At 38.8% G+C, this 12,446-nt stretch overlaps 1 long non-coding RNA gene across 1 annotated transcript in view; it reads right to left on the bottom strand.

Annotated features, from left to right (window-relative positions):
• Positions 1-9,071, bottom strand: part of LOC148895962 (uncharacterized) — an 18,218-nt gene extending 9,147 nt beyond the window's left edge. The window contains exons 1-2 of the long non-coding RNA XR_016115641.1: positions 8,873-9,071; positions 756-857 (exon numbers count right to left, since the gene is read on the bottom strand). This is a non-coding gene — a long non-coding RNA (uncharacterized LOC148895962). The remainder of the gene's footprint in view (positions 1-755; positions 858-8,872) is intronic.
• Positions 9,072-12,446: the final 3,375 nt, after the last annotated feature.

Raw genomic sequence — 12,446 nt, 5'->3', positions numbered from 1 at the left:
TAAATGACTTTCAAATTACAGTTAAGAGTAATACATAAACATGTCATTTAAAATATAAAGATTTATTTTCAAATACATGACTTGTAATATATATTTTATGAAATATATTTTAAATAAATGTAATCATATCCAAATGTCAGCAAAATGTGTTATGTTATTTCAAAAAAAGTGTATGAGGGACCAAAACATGAATTTTAATAAATAAAATAATAATAATAATAATACATTTCATTTTAAGCGCCTTTCAAAGCTCTCAAGGACACTTTACAGTCACAGACAAGCATTGGTACTATAATAAATAAAGTACAATCACAAATGCGAGAAAGGAGTCATTAACTGTATGACATTTCGAACGTAGTGAAACATCAAGTGACATGAGCACAGCACGCACACACACACACGCACACACACATATACATACACACACACACACACAAAGAAGCCACGCTGTCAATCAGCAGCAGGGAACAGAGGAGTTATTCTCTCTTTTGGCACGAGTCCTTAAAGTGGCCGCCGAGAGAGCACTGTGTGTCACACGCTACTGATACTACAAGCTGCCTTCTGTCACACACAAATCTCTCTCTGGCGTACAACAAACTTCACATCTGCGTGCACCACACCCACACAGGCATACAAAGGGCCTCGCTGGAGCCTCCGCGCATGGCCAATCACTTTGCACCGGTTATTTACTTGACAAACTTATGGACTGACTTGATAATACAATTAAAATGAATAAATACATAAATAAACAATACATTGGCTGCTCTGAGGACTGCCCCTCTGTTATATGGTGTTCCGCAGGGCTCAATTTTGGGGCCGATCCTGTTCTCGCAATACCCGTTCCCATTGTGTTCCATCTTAAATAAATAAATGAATTCATAAATACATACATACTTGGAGAATATGAACCTCATCAAATAAAACATAAATATAAATATTGAAGATATTAGCTTGTAGTTGACATGCACATTCCACCATGATGTCCCTGATCCACTGGTGGAAAGACGCTTTGATCCTCTCCTCTTTCATCTAGAACTGTTTCATGTCATCACAAAGAGGGTACAGCAAGTCCTGAAGAATGAATGTCTCTCTGTGTCTTTGTTTTGTCATATTGTCTCTATGCTGTCATATTATTTGTCATTTAGTTTTTTTTTTGTTCTTTTGACTTCAAGACGGCGCCGCGAGAGTGGCTGCCTTTCCAGCAGCTCATGTATTTCGTTTTTCTACTTTCATTCCTTTCATCACTTTGCTGCTGTGAAATGTAAATTTCTCCACTGTGAGACTAATAAAGGCATATCCAATCCAATCCAATCCAAGAAATCATTTTTTGCTTCAAAATTAACCCTGTCAGGGACAGTTTACAGGTTATCAATATTGTTGGTTGAAAGGGGTTAAAAACATGTATTCAAATAGAATATATATATATATATATATATATATATATATATATATATATATATATATATATATATATATATATATATATATATATATATATATATATATATATATATATATATATATATGTGTGTGTGTGTATATTGTGTATATATCTGTATATATTGTGTGTGTATATATATATATATATATATATATATATATATATATATATATATATATATATATATACAGTAAAGTCTCGTTATATCGATATTCTCGGGAGTCCGAAAATATATCGATATATCCGACCCTGCGCACATGTAATTTTGTATATAATTCTGTATATATATATATCTGTATATATTGTACTCAATAATAAATAAATAATATAATAATAATAAATAATAATAAAACTGTGTGTATATATATATATATATATATATATATATATATATATATATATATATATATATATATATATATATATATATATATATATATATACAGTAAAGTCTCGTTATATCGATATTCAAGGGATCCGAAAAAATATCGATATAACTGGGACTATCGATATATCCGACCCTGTTTGCATGTAATTTTCTCGTGCGCGCATAGAAATAGTATCGATATAACCGGGACTATCGATATATCCGATATCGATATAACGAGACTTTACTGTATATATATACATATATATATATATATATATATATATATATATATATATATATATATATATATATAAAACACGCGAGAAACATCTGAGAGGGGAAAATACCTTGTCATTAAAAAAAATAATAATCTGGAAGCTAACCAATCGACACGCATTGGATTTTTGGATTTTTGCTGCTGTCCATTAAACATCTGAAAACATCTCCATTAAATATCTGAAAAAGTATTTCTGACAAGTCATTCAAGAAGTTTCTGTTTTGTTGATGTGTCATGGTTACAGTGAGTTTTCTTTCATGTCATTTCCGCATGTCCCTTTTCTCACGTTGTTTTACTTGTTAGTTGTTATTTTTTTCGTCAGTTTGGCTATCCTTGTGTCAACCAATCATCTCCCTCCCTCTGGTCTTATGCGGGTGAACCTGCTTGCCGCGTTCGTTTGCTTCCATCAATGTGTCTGTCATTCACATTTCCTCGCGTCATGTCTTGTTTGCTTTTTTCGTGCCATTAGTCCCAGTGTAGGTTTGTTATTTTGGGTCTTTTTTTTTGGGGGGGGGGGGGGGGACTTTGATTTGATTTAGTATTTTTGATGAGGCTTTCCAAGTGTCTTTATTCAGACCTCCACCCTTTTTCTGAAAAATCTCATTTATATCCTGACCATGTTTGAAAATATCGAATGATGTCATGACTCTTTTTCACTCAATTACGGGCTGTTCCCTGTGTTACTCATAAAAATGATTGGGACTTGCGCCAGAAAGCAAGCAGCTGTTTGCATCTGGAAGTCCACGACCGAACGAAGGGTTTCCCTCTTATCTAACAATCCGCTAGCCGCCAACACTTTGTCCGTAATAAAATTTCTTCCTTCCAGACGTTCATCAAGGGGCGTGCGTCACGCCCCTCCTAAAAAAAAAAAAAAAAACATGGCAGAAACTGGAATTTTCTGCTGGGATCAAAACAAGTCGAGAGTTGTAACGGCTTCGAGTTTCCGACATAGACAATGTGCCAGATTCCAGTGCCTTGAGGGACACCGGCGTACCACAATGGACGCTCTGTCTGAGGAATAACATGCACACACCCATAAACACTCAGAACACAAAATGCTGAGAAGTAATCAAGTATATATACCTCATTACTGTACTTAAAGTCTCTGTTACGTGAAAATAAATACAGTAAAGTCTCGTTATATCGATATCGGATATATCGATACTCCCGGTTATATCGATACTATTTCTATGCACGCATGGAGAAAATTACATGCAAACAGGGTCGGATATATCGATAGTCCCGGTTATATCGATATTTTTTCGGACTCCCTTGAATATCGATATAACGAGACTTTACTGTATCACTTTGACTCACCACAGATAAGTGTTGTTAAACCTGACAAATATGAATTATTAAAATGGATACGACTTTTTCAATCATTTTTACATTACTCAGTTTGCCAGCTGGTATCGTTAGCTGTCAAATTTAACTGCGTTTTCTAAGTAGTATCGCTAGCTGGCAAACTTAAATTAGTTTGCTAGCTAGTATTGCTAGCTGACAAATTTAACTGAGTTTGCTAGCTGTCAAGTTTAAATGAGTTTGCTAACTACCTATTTAAAATTGCATTTTCTATGTAGCTCACTCTCTTGTTTTTATTTAGAATTGTATTTTATTTATTGCATTGTATTTGTGATTGTATTTTATTTATTATAGTACCTATGCTTGTCTGTGACTGTAAAGTGTCCTTGAGAGCTTTGAAAAGTGCTTAAAATGTATTATTATCATTATTGTTATTATTATTATTATTAATTAGTTTTATTAACTAGTTATTATTAACTAGTTTATTATTCGCTAGCTGGCAAACGTAACTCAATTTGCTATCTGGTATCGCTAGCTGTGAAATTTAACTGCGTTTGCTAACTAGTATCGCTAGCTGGCAAACGTAACTCAGTTTGCTAGTTGGTATTGCTAGCTGGCAATCTTAACTCCATTTGCTAGCTAGTATTGCTAGTTGGCAATCTTAACTCCGTTTGCTAGCTAGTATTGCTAGTTGGCAATCTTAACTCCGTTTGCTAGCTAGTATTGCTAGTTGGCAAGCTTAACTCCGTTTGCTGGCTAGTATCGCTATCTATGTAAATTTAAATAAATGTATATTTCGCCACTGCGAGAATAATAACGGCTAATCTAATCTAATCGCTAGCTGGCAAACACAATTGGCAAATTTAGCTCAGTTTGCTTAGCTAGTATTGATAGCTGGCAAATTCAACTCAGTTTGCTAGCTAGTATTGCTAGCTATCAAACTTAACTCCGTTTGCTAGCTAGTATCGCGAGCTGGGAAACTAAACTCAGTGTTCTAGCTAGTATTGCTAGCTGGTAAACTTAAATTTGTTTCCTAGCTGGTATTGCAAACTGGCAAATTTAACTCCGTTTGCTAACTAGTATCATTGCTGTCAAACTTATCTCGGTTTGCTAGGTAGTATCGCTATCTACGTAAATTTCAATAAATGTAGATTTCTCCACTGTGAGAATAATAATGGCATAACAAAGGCTAATCTAATGTAATCTGTCTGGCAAATTTAATTCAGTTTGTTCGCTAGTATTGCTAGCTGGCAAACTTAACTTGGTTTGCGAGCTTGTATTTCTAGCTGGCGAACTGAGTTACAGCATGTTTGCTTGCTAGCATGGCTAGCTAGCTGATCTGGGATTGCGGGTGACTCAAAATACGTATTCTATATCACTGAAAATTGATAATTCATCTTAACTTTTTATTTTATATATATATATATATATATATATTAATTAAGAAGTTGAATCAAAACTTCAAATTTCTCGAGTCTCTTTGACTTGTACTTTTCAAGTATACTTCCAGCACGTTTGCCGCCTTGGCGCCTTCCATCTTTGCTGACGCTTAGTCGTGTTTATTCACATAATATGGAAACGTACAATTTTCCAGTGGCTCTAGTGTGGAATCGTTGCCATTCCTATGTGTCAAAACTGATGGCATGCATGTCTCTGCGTATCCTGCTCAGGTGGAAATGTGTCTTCTGGAACTGCTTTTGTTTTTTGGGGGTAAAGTTCAGGGAGGAGTAATTCGCGTAGTTGTGTTCATGTGTGTGCGTAAGTGTCTGTGTGTTCATATGCGTCTTTGGGGTCAGGCATCCCATTAGCGAGACATCCCCCTGGCTCTAATTGCCTCCTCCCAAGCAGACACCCTGACAGCTCTGTAATCTACGCGTTACACCCAAGCACTCAAGATGGTGGGCGTCCTTCTGGGGTGAATAGCTAATGTCAGTTTTATGATGTCAAATTAGGTTGCTTTTCATGTTTTGGTGGCTCCTTGCACTCAAGCGCCGGCCGGGTGTCTACGGAGGAACAAGTGAGCAGGCGGCTTGTGGTTGGGAGCGACTACTGTTGAATTTGAACGTGGGCGTAAATGTCAGTGTGTGTGCAAAGTGACTTTTTTTTCTGTCTAGTTGCTACCACCAACGTTTCCCCCGAAACAAATGTTATATGGATCCACAAGACGGGTGGGGGTGGGGGGGTGTTGTGGTTAGTATGTCGGAAAGAAATGTGGGCGTGGGTTGTGGGCTACGTTAATTGGAGACACTAAATTGTCCGTTGGTGTAAATATGGACAATTTCTCTCACCGGTAGTTAGCTGAAATAAGTTTTAGCTCACTCATGAAACCTGGTTTTTGGATTACCAAAAAAAAAAAAAAAAAATGAAATTTGCACAGAACCACAAAATTCCAATGTGTGCTGCCATTTACGAATTTAAATAAGTAAACGGGCAAATAAATTCCCTAATAAATAAGTACATAAATAAACATGCAAATAAATGCCCAAATACATTTCTAAATGAACAAACAAACAAATAAATAAATAAATAAATAAATAGGCAAATAACTGCCCTAATAAATAAATAAGTACTTAAATACATAAATCAATAAGGAAACGGACAAATAAAAAATATGGAAGATCACAAACAAAATAAGGGGAAATAAATAAGTAAATAAATAAATACTGTACATAAATAAACCCGCAAACAAATGCCCTCATAAATGATTACATAAATACATGAATAAATAAGTACATAAATACATAAATAAATAAGAAAACAGGCAAATAAAACATATGGAATATCACAAACAAAATAATGGGAAATTCCTTTTAAAAATAAATACATAAATAAATAGCTAAATACATAAATAAACCGACAAATAAATGTCCTAATAAATAACTAAATAAACACATCAATAGACACATCAATAAATAAATAAATAAATAGAACATCAGAAACAAAAAAGGGGGAAAACTTTTTACCCCACCAAACGGACGAGATACGTAGTTATGGCTAAAACAGAAACTAATTTAGGAAATGCCTGAAAAAAAAACTACAGCTGTTAACTCATTCACTGCCATTCAAGAATCTATTCGGGAATTGAAAATATGACGTAGAGCACCATTCCCGAATTTGTTCAGATTTTGTTTTTTTAATGCTTGGATGCCGATAAAGCGCTGGCCAGACCTCTCGCGATGTTTTTTTTATTTCCACAAGGGGCACCATTTCCCTTTTTTTCCATGCATTGTATTGTATTTTGGACAGCCACCTTCATTTCAAGCTCATATAACTCCAAATCCATATCATTTAGGAATTGACTCTTTTTTTCTGATGAAAGAAAAGAGTCTACGGTTTCTAACGCTGTATTGAATGTTTATCTAGTCCTAAAACTCAATATGCTGTGGGCCCTGCAATTCAAGTGACAATGACAAAAACCCTGGCACTGGAGTGGACACTGTTTTGCACGTCTGGCAGTGAATGAGTTAAACATTACCAGTGCACCTGTGGCAGTTTCGGACACTGTGTAAATAAAAACTCAAGTCCTCCTTAAACCACATTTGGCTTTTCGACTTGGATTTGCATAGTGATACGTTTGTATTTACGATATACAATTGTCCCCGAAGCCTTTCAAATGGGCTTTCCTATGAATTATTGACATGTGGTTCTGTGCAGCTGTACAAGCCAAAGTTATCACCGGTGAGTTGATGGATAAAGAAATTGTAATGGATTATGTGACAGCAGGCTAAAAAAAAAAAAGTTCTCTGGTTCCTGTTTTTATGGAGAAAAAAGAATCCAGGTATGGCGCAAAGGAGTAGAAAATGGAATGCTTTCATCTCGCCAGTGGAGCGTCTTATCTCGCTATCTGTAGGAAAGCTCAACCTCTGCGCTAAAGAGATCAACGTTGACGGCGCACTCTGTTTTCTTCCTGTTAAACATTAGTCCCAGGAATCTACATTTGTGCTGTGGTGTGTGTGTTTTGCCAGGTTTACTTTGAACGTAGAGGACCTGCTTGGATGTTTGAGGAAGGTTAGCATCGGGGTTTATCTTGTTGACACTGTCATAACAGGGATAGGCAGTCTGAAGGCACTCTGAGTGGCCACTTGATTAAATTAAAAATAAGAATAAAATAATAATACACAACCTAAGTAGGTCTATGGATGAAAAGGTTTCTTCAACCGTCATTTGTACTTCTTTGGAGGTGTCGGATGTTTCGCTTGTCATCCGAGAAGCTTCGTCAGCGAACTTTAGACGACGGCTGAAGAAACCTTTTCATCATTGGACCACTCCTGTACGACTGAGGGCTTACACAGACCTAAGTAGGCCTAAAATATTGCCGTCCCGTGGTTAGCACGTCGTCATCACAGTGCAGAGGTACTGGGTTCAATTCCAGGTCTGGAGTTTCCATGTTCTCCGCAGGCCTTCGTGGTTTTTCTCTGGGTATTCTCGGTTCCTCCTAAATTCCAAAAATCATCCATGGTAGGGTGATTGAACACTCCAAATTGTCCAATGGTGTGAGTGTGAGCGCGGATGGTTGTTCGTCGCTATGTGCCCTGTGATTGGCTGACAGCCAGTTCAGGGTGTCCCCCGCCGAGTGCCCGAAGACAGCTATTTATTTTCCTTTATTTGAAAACAGATCGCTCTATTTTCTATTCTATCGAATATGAATCATCTTTATCTTATCCTCAGATTGTGGGGTGACCTTGAGAGTTTTGAAAGGCGCTTATAGATTAAATGTATTATTATTATTAATATTATTATGATGATCATTTTGCTAGCTATTTGCTATCTACTAGCTATCTGGCTATCTAGCTGGCTGGCTAGCTGGCTGACTGGCTGGCTATCTAGCTAGGTACCTGTTGGTTATCGATTGGCTAGCTAGCTAGCTTTCTATCTATTTGAGTTACTTCCGAGTTGAGTGAATGCTGGCGCGTGTGGCTGCCGCTGCTCACCCACAGAAAAACATATCCTGTGACTGTAAAGTGACCTTGAGAGTTTTGAAAGGCGCTTATGAATGAAATATATTATTATTATTATTATTATTATTATTATTATTATTATTATTATTATTATTATTATTATTATTATTATCCCAGCCGTCTTCGGTCACTAGGCGGGGGACACCCTGAACTGATTCCCGGCCTATCGCAGTGCACACATAAACAAACAACGATTCACACTCACACCTCAGGACAATTTTAGAGTCTTCAATCAGCCTTCCGTGCATGTTTTTGGAATGTGAGAGGAAACCGGACTACCCAGAGAAAAGCCACCCACACACGAAGGCTGCAGCTGGAATTGAACCTGGCACCTCTGCATTGTGAGGTTGGTGTGCTAACAGCTCTTCATTTCGATTCAAAGAAATGTCGTAACACACACACACACACACACACACACACACACACATGTAACCACGCACACCCACATACACACCCGTAACCACACACACACACGGTCCATGCCAAATATTTCACTCAGATGGGGAAGTGAACGCGTCTCTCACCTCTCCTCCACTTGTCAGTCAGCCCGTGATAAATAATCCCGCGGTGAAGGCCAATAATTAGCTGGCACCGGCGTGAGAGCTCCCGCGAAATGACGGGAACTGCCACGGGGCGAGAATGAAGCTATATTTAAAAAAAAAAAAAAAGATACGAAAAAGAGAAGGAGGTGAAGGAGGGTCATTGCCAGACAAACCCAGTGACCCTCCATCTTGTTTCGCTTGAACCATCTCCCTCCTTCTCCATCCTCAACACAAGCTAAACTTGCCTTGCCCCGTTGTGCGTCTTCAGGGAGGGGCAAGGGCGGGGGCTTGCCAATGCTCTATTCAACTTTTATAGGTCTATAACATTTTATTTTGAAATTTTATTTTCATATCAAATGCCCATTCATGAAGTCCAGATGGACCCCGTTTATCAAAATCAAAATCAGAATCATCTTTCTTGGCCAAGTATGTAGAACACACAAGGAATTTGTCTCCGGTAGAACACGCTGCACTAGTATCATCGTAAAAAAAATTGCAAAGAGGCACTATAACACTAGTCAACTTTTTTATAGGTCTATAACATTTTATTTTGAAATTATATTTTCATAATAAGCTCCCATTCATGAAATCCAGGTGGACCCCGTTTATCAGAATCAGAAAGTGAATCAGAATCATCTTCATTGGCCAAGTATGTCTGTGAAAGCTCTCAGTCGTACAGGAGTGGTCCATCGCTGAAAAGGTTTCTTCAGCCGTCATCTGTACTTCTTTGAAGGTGTCGGACGTTTCGCTTCTTATCCAAGAGGCTTCGTCAGCGAACTAGTCTTTTGCTGGTAGTTTCGGCCCTATATATATATCCCTACTGTCCAGACGTAGCGGTGCCAGGCTATGATTGGTCCCTGCTCTCAGGTTGGGAGGAGCTGAGGACTACTCCCTGCGGCTACACTGATTACTTCTATTGTCCCGACTGATTAGTTCTATTGTCCTGCCTGAGGATGAGGTCTATGACTGGTACGACTGATTGCCCCATATGCTCTGGTATCACCTCATCAGCATAACTAAGCCTATGTTGCCTAAGAAGTCTGTTGTACGAACGATCCAAATTGAACCTCACCCCACCATGGCGATTTAGTGAAGGATTTTGCTTTTTTTTTTAATGAAAATACCTTCTTTTACTCCCCTTTCAAACCATCTATTTTCTTTCGCTAAGATTTTAACCTCATTGTCATCAAATGAGTGGTTGCTAGCTTTTAGGTGCATATGCACTGCCGATTGAGGCCCACTAGTAGTTTTTAACTATACAGTCATATTTGGACTATTTGAGAGTTAATGGTGACGGGGGAAGAAACTGTTTAAATGTCTGCTGGATTTGGTGCGCCTGCCGGAGGGGAGTTGCCAGAAAAGGTGGTGAGCAGGGTGCGCAGGGTCCAGTAGGTATTGGGGACCCTTATTGCTACCTCCAGCTTCTCCATCTTCACCCATCGCACCCACTTAGGCTGTAGTAGAATCCCAACTGATATGCAATACGAAGCAGATGTGCCATATGCACACTCACATACACAAAATACACGGACACACTCGAAATGAAATGTATTATTATTATTATTATTATTATTATTACTCACGAGTATACATCAAGATACCCGCGTTGCAGCAGTGAACTAGTGGAAACACGTGAACAAGTTTACCAGGCTACAAGTACAATCCATCTTGTTTTACTTAGAACCTTGTTTTGCAAGCCTATGTGCGTGAAACAAGCGGCCTGTTTCAGCAGCTCTCTGTTATATTTTGTACGTACCCTAGCGACGGAGCTGTTTCTGCTTACCCCGCACACTTAACCCCCCGTTCCCACCCGCCCTCTGGCCCAAAACTCTGCAGGCTGCTTTTTTTTTTTTTTTTTACGTGTGTGTGTGTGCGCAGTTTGTTTGTCAGTCATCGAGTATATCTATATGGGTGTGAGTGAGTGTGTGTGTGTGTGTGTGTGTGTGTGTGTGTGTGTGTGTGTGTGTGTGTGTGTGTGTGTGTGTGTGTGTGTGTGTGTGTGTGTGTGTGTGTGTGTGTGTGTGTGTGTGTGTGTACTTTGCTTGTCATTTTGTCTTTGTGCGGCACAACCCCTGGACATACCGTGAGTCTTAGTGCGGACAGTTTAGCTGAACACACACACACATGTGCACATGAAGCCTGTGTGTGTGTGGGGGGGGGTGTATGTGTGTGTGTGTGTGTGTGTGTGTGTGTAGTTGAGGCATGTTTGTGCTCACAGGTGGGTTATACAGAGGAAATCTCTTTGGAAAGGGTGGTCCCCAAAAGTGATGATCTGAAAAGTGGTCTCCAGAAAACATAAAAACGTGTGTGTGTGCGTGTGTGTGTGCGTGCGTGTGTAAGTGTCGTTGAGGCGTGCTTATGCTCACAGGTGAGTTATACAGAGCAAATCTCTTTGGAAAGGGTGGTCCCCATAAGTGATGATCTGAAAAGTTGTCCCCAGAAAACATGGAAACGTGTAATTGTGTGTGTGTTTGTATGACTAGTCTTGTGAGGACCACTAAGATTTTATATCGTACGTAGTAAGGACATTTTTGACAAGTGAGAACCTTTTGGCCGGCCCTCACAAGGGTTTTCATTCTAAAGGCTTCTCGGGGTCTATATATGCATCTGTTAAAGTTTCAGAGAGGTCCTCATAAATTCACCCAAAATTATTTTTTTGGGTGTGTATTTTCATTTCACTTGGATACACACACTTTTACTCACTGTGTGTGTTTATGTGTGTGTGTGTGTGTGTGTGGTTAATGAGAGGAAAACGTTCATACCACAAAAAGTATAACGATATTTAACTAAATTCACTACAGGGGTGAGGACTTTGAATGTAGCCATTCAGGAACCTCACTCCTGCTGTTATTTCAGTTTCAAGTCCACTTTTTATTTCTTTGTTTAAAAAAAAAAGTTGAAGTGGGAAATGGGGTGACATTTAGTGTTCAAATGAAACACTAGTTCTCTAAACTTATCAGCAATGGTGGTCCTCACTCCTTATCTGGAGTTATCCGGACGTCACAAAACCATTGAAACATGAATGTGTGTGTGTGTGTGTGTGTGTGTGTGTGTCTGTGTGCGTGCGTGTGTGTGTGAGTGTTACATTTCATTGAATGGAAATAAAGAGCTGTTAGCACACCAACCTCACAATGCAGAGGTGCCGGGTTCCATTCCAGCTCCAGCCTCAGTGTTTGGGTGGCTTTTCTATGGGTACTCCAGTTTCCTCCCATATTCCAAAAACATGCACGGAAGGCTGATTGAAGACTGTCCTGAGGTGTGAGTGTGAATGGTTGTTTGTTTATGTGTGCCCTGTAAAAGGCTGGCAACCAGTTCAGGGTGTCCCCTGGAGACACATCCAACACATCTGCACTCCTTGTGAGGAGAAGCGGATTGGAGAAACAGGTTGTTTTTGAGCACATTCGTGAAATACACCATTTTATTCTCACTGATCGTCTTCTGACATCATTATTTGTTGAATCAGAATCAGAATCATCTATATTGGCCAAATATGATGAACACACACAAGGAATTTGTCTCCGGTATAACACGCTGCACTAGTAGCATCATAAAAAAA

This window comes from Hippocampus bargibanti, linkage group LG07 (genome assembly GCF_051943395.1).
Source record: "Hippocampus bargibanti isolate YZ-2025 linkage group LG07, ASM5194339v1, whole genome shotgun sequence".
Lineage (NCBI taxonomy): Eukaryota > Metazoa > Chordata > Actinopteri > Syngnathiformes > Syngnathidae > Hippocampus > Hippocampus bargibanti.
Note: the sequence above shows the minus strand (reverse complement) of the source record. Positions and strands in the feature narration are given on the sequence as shown.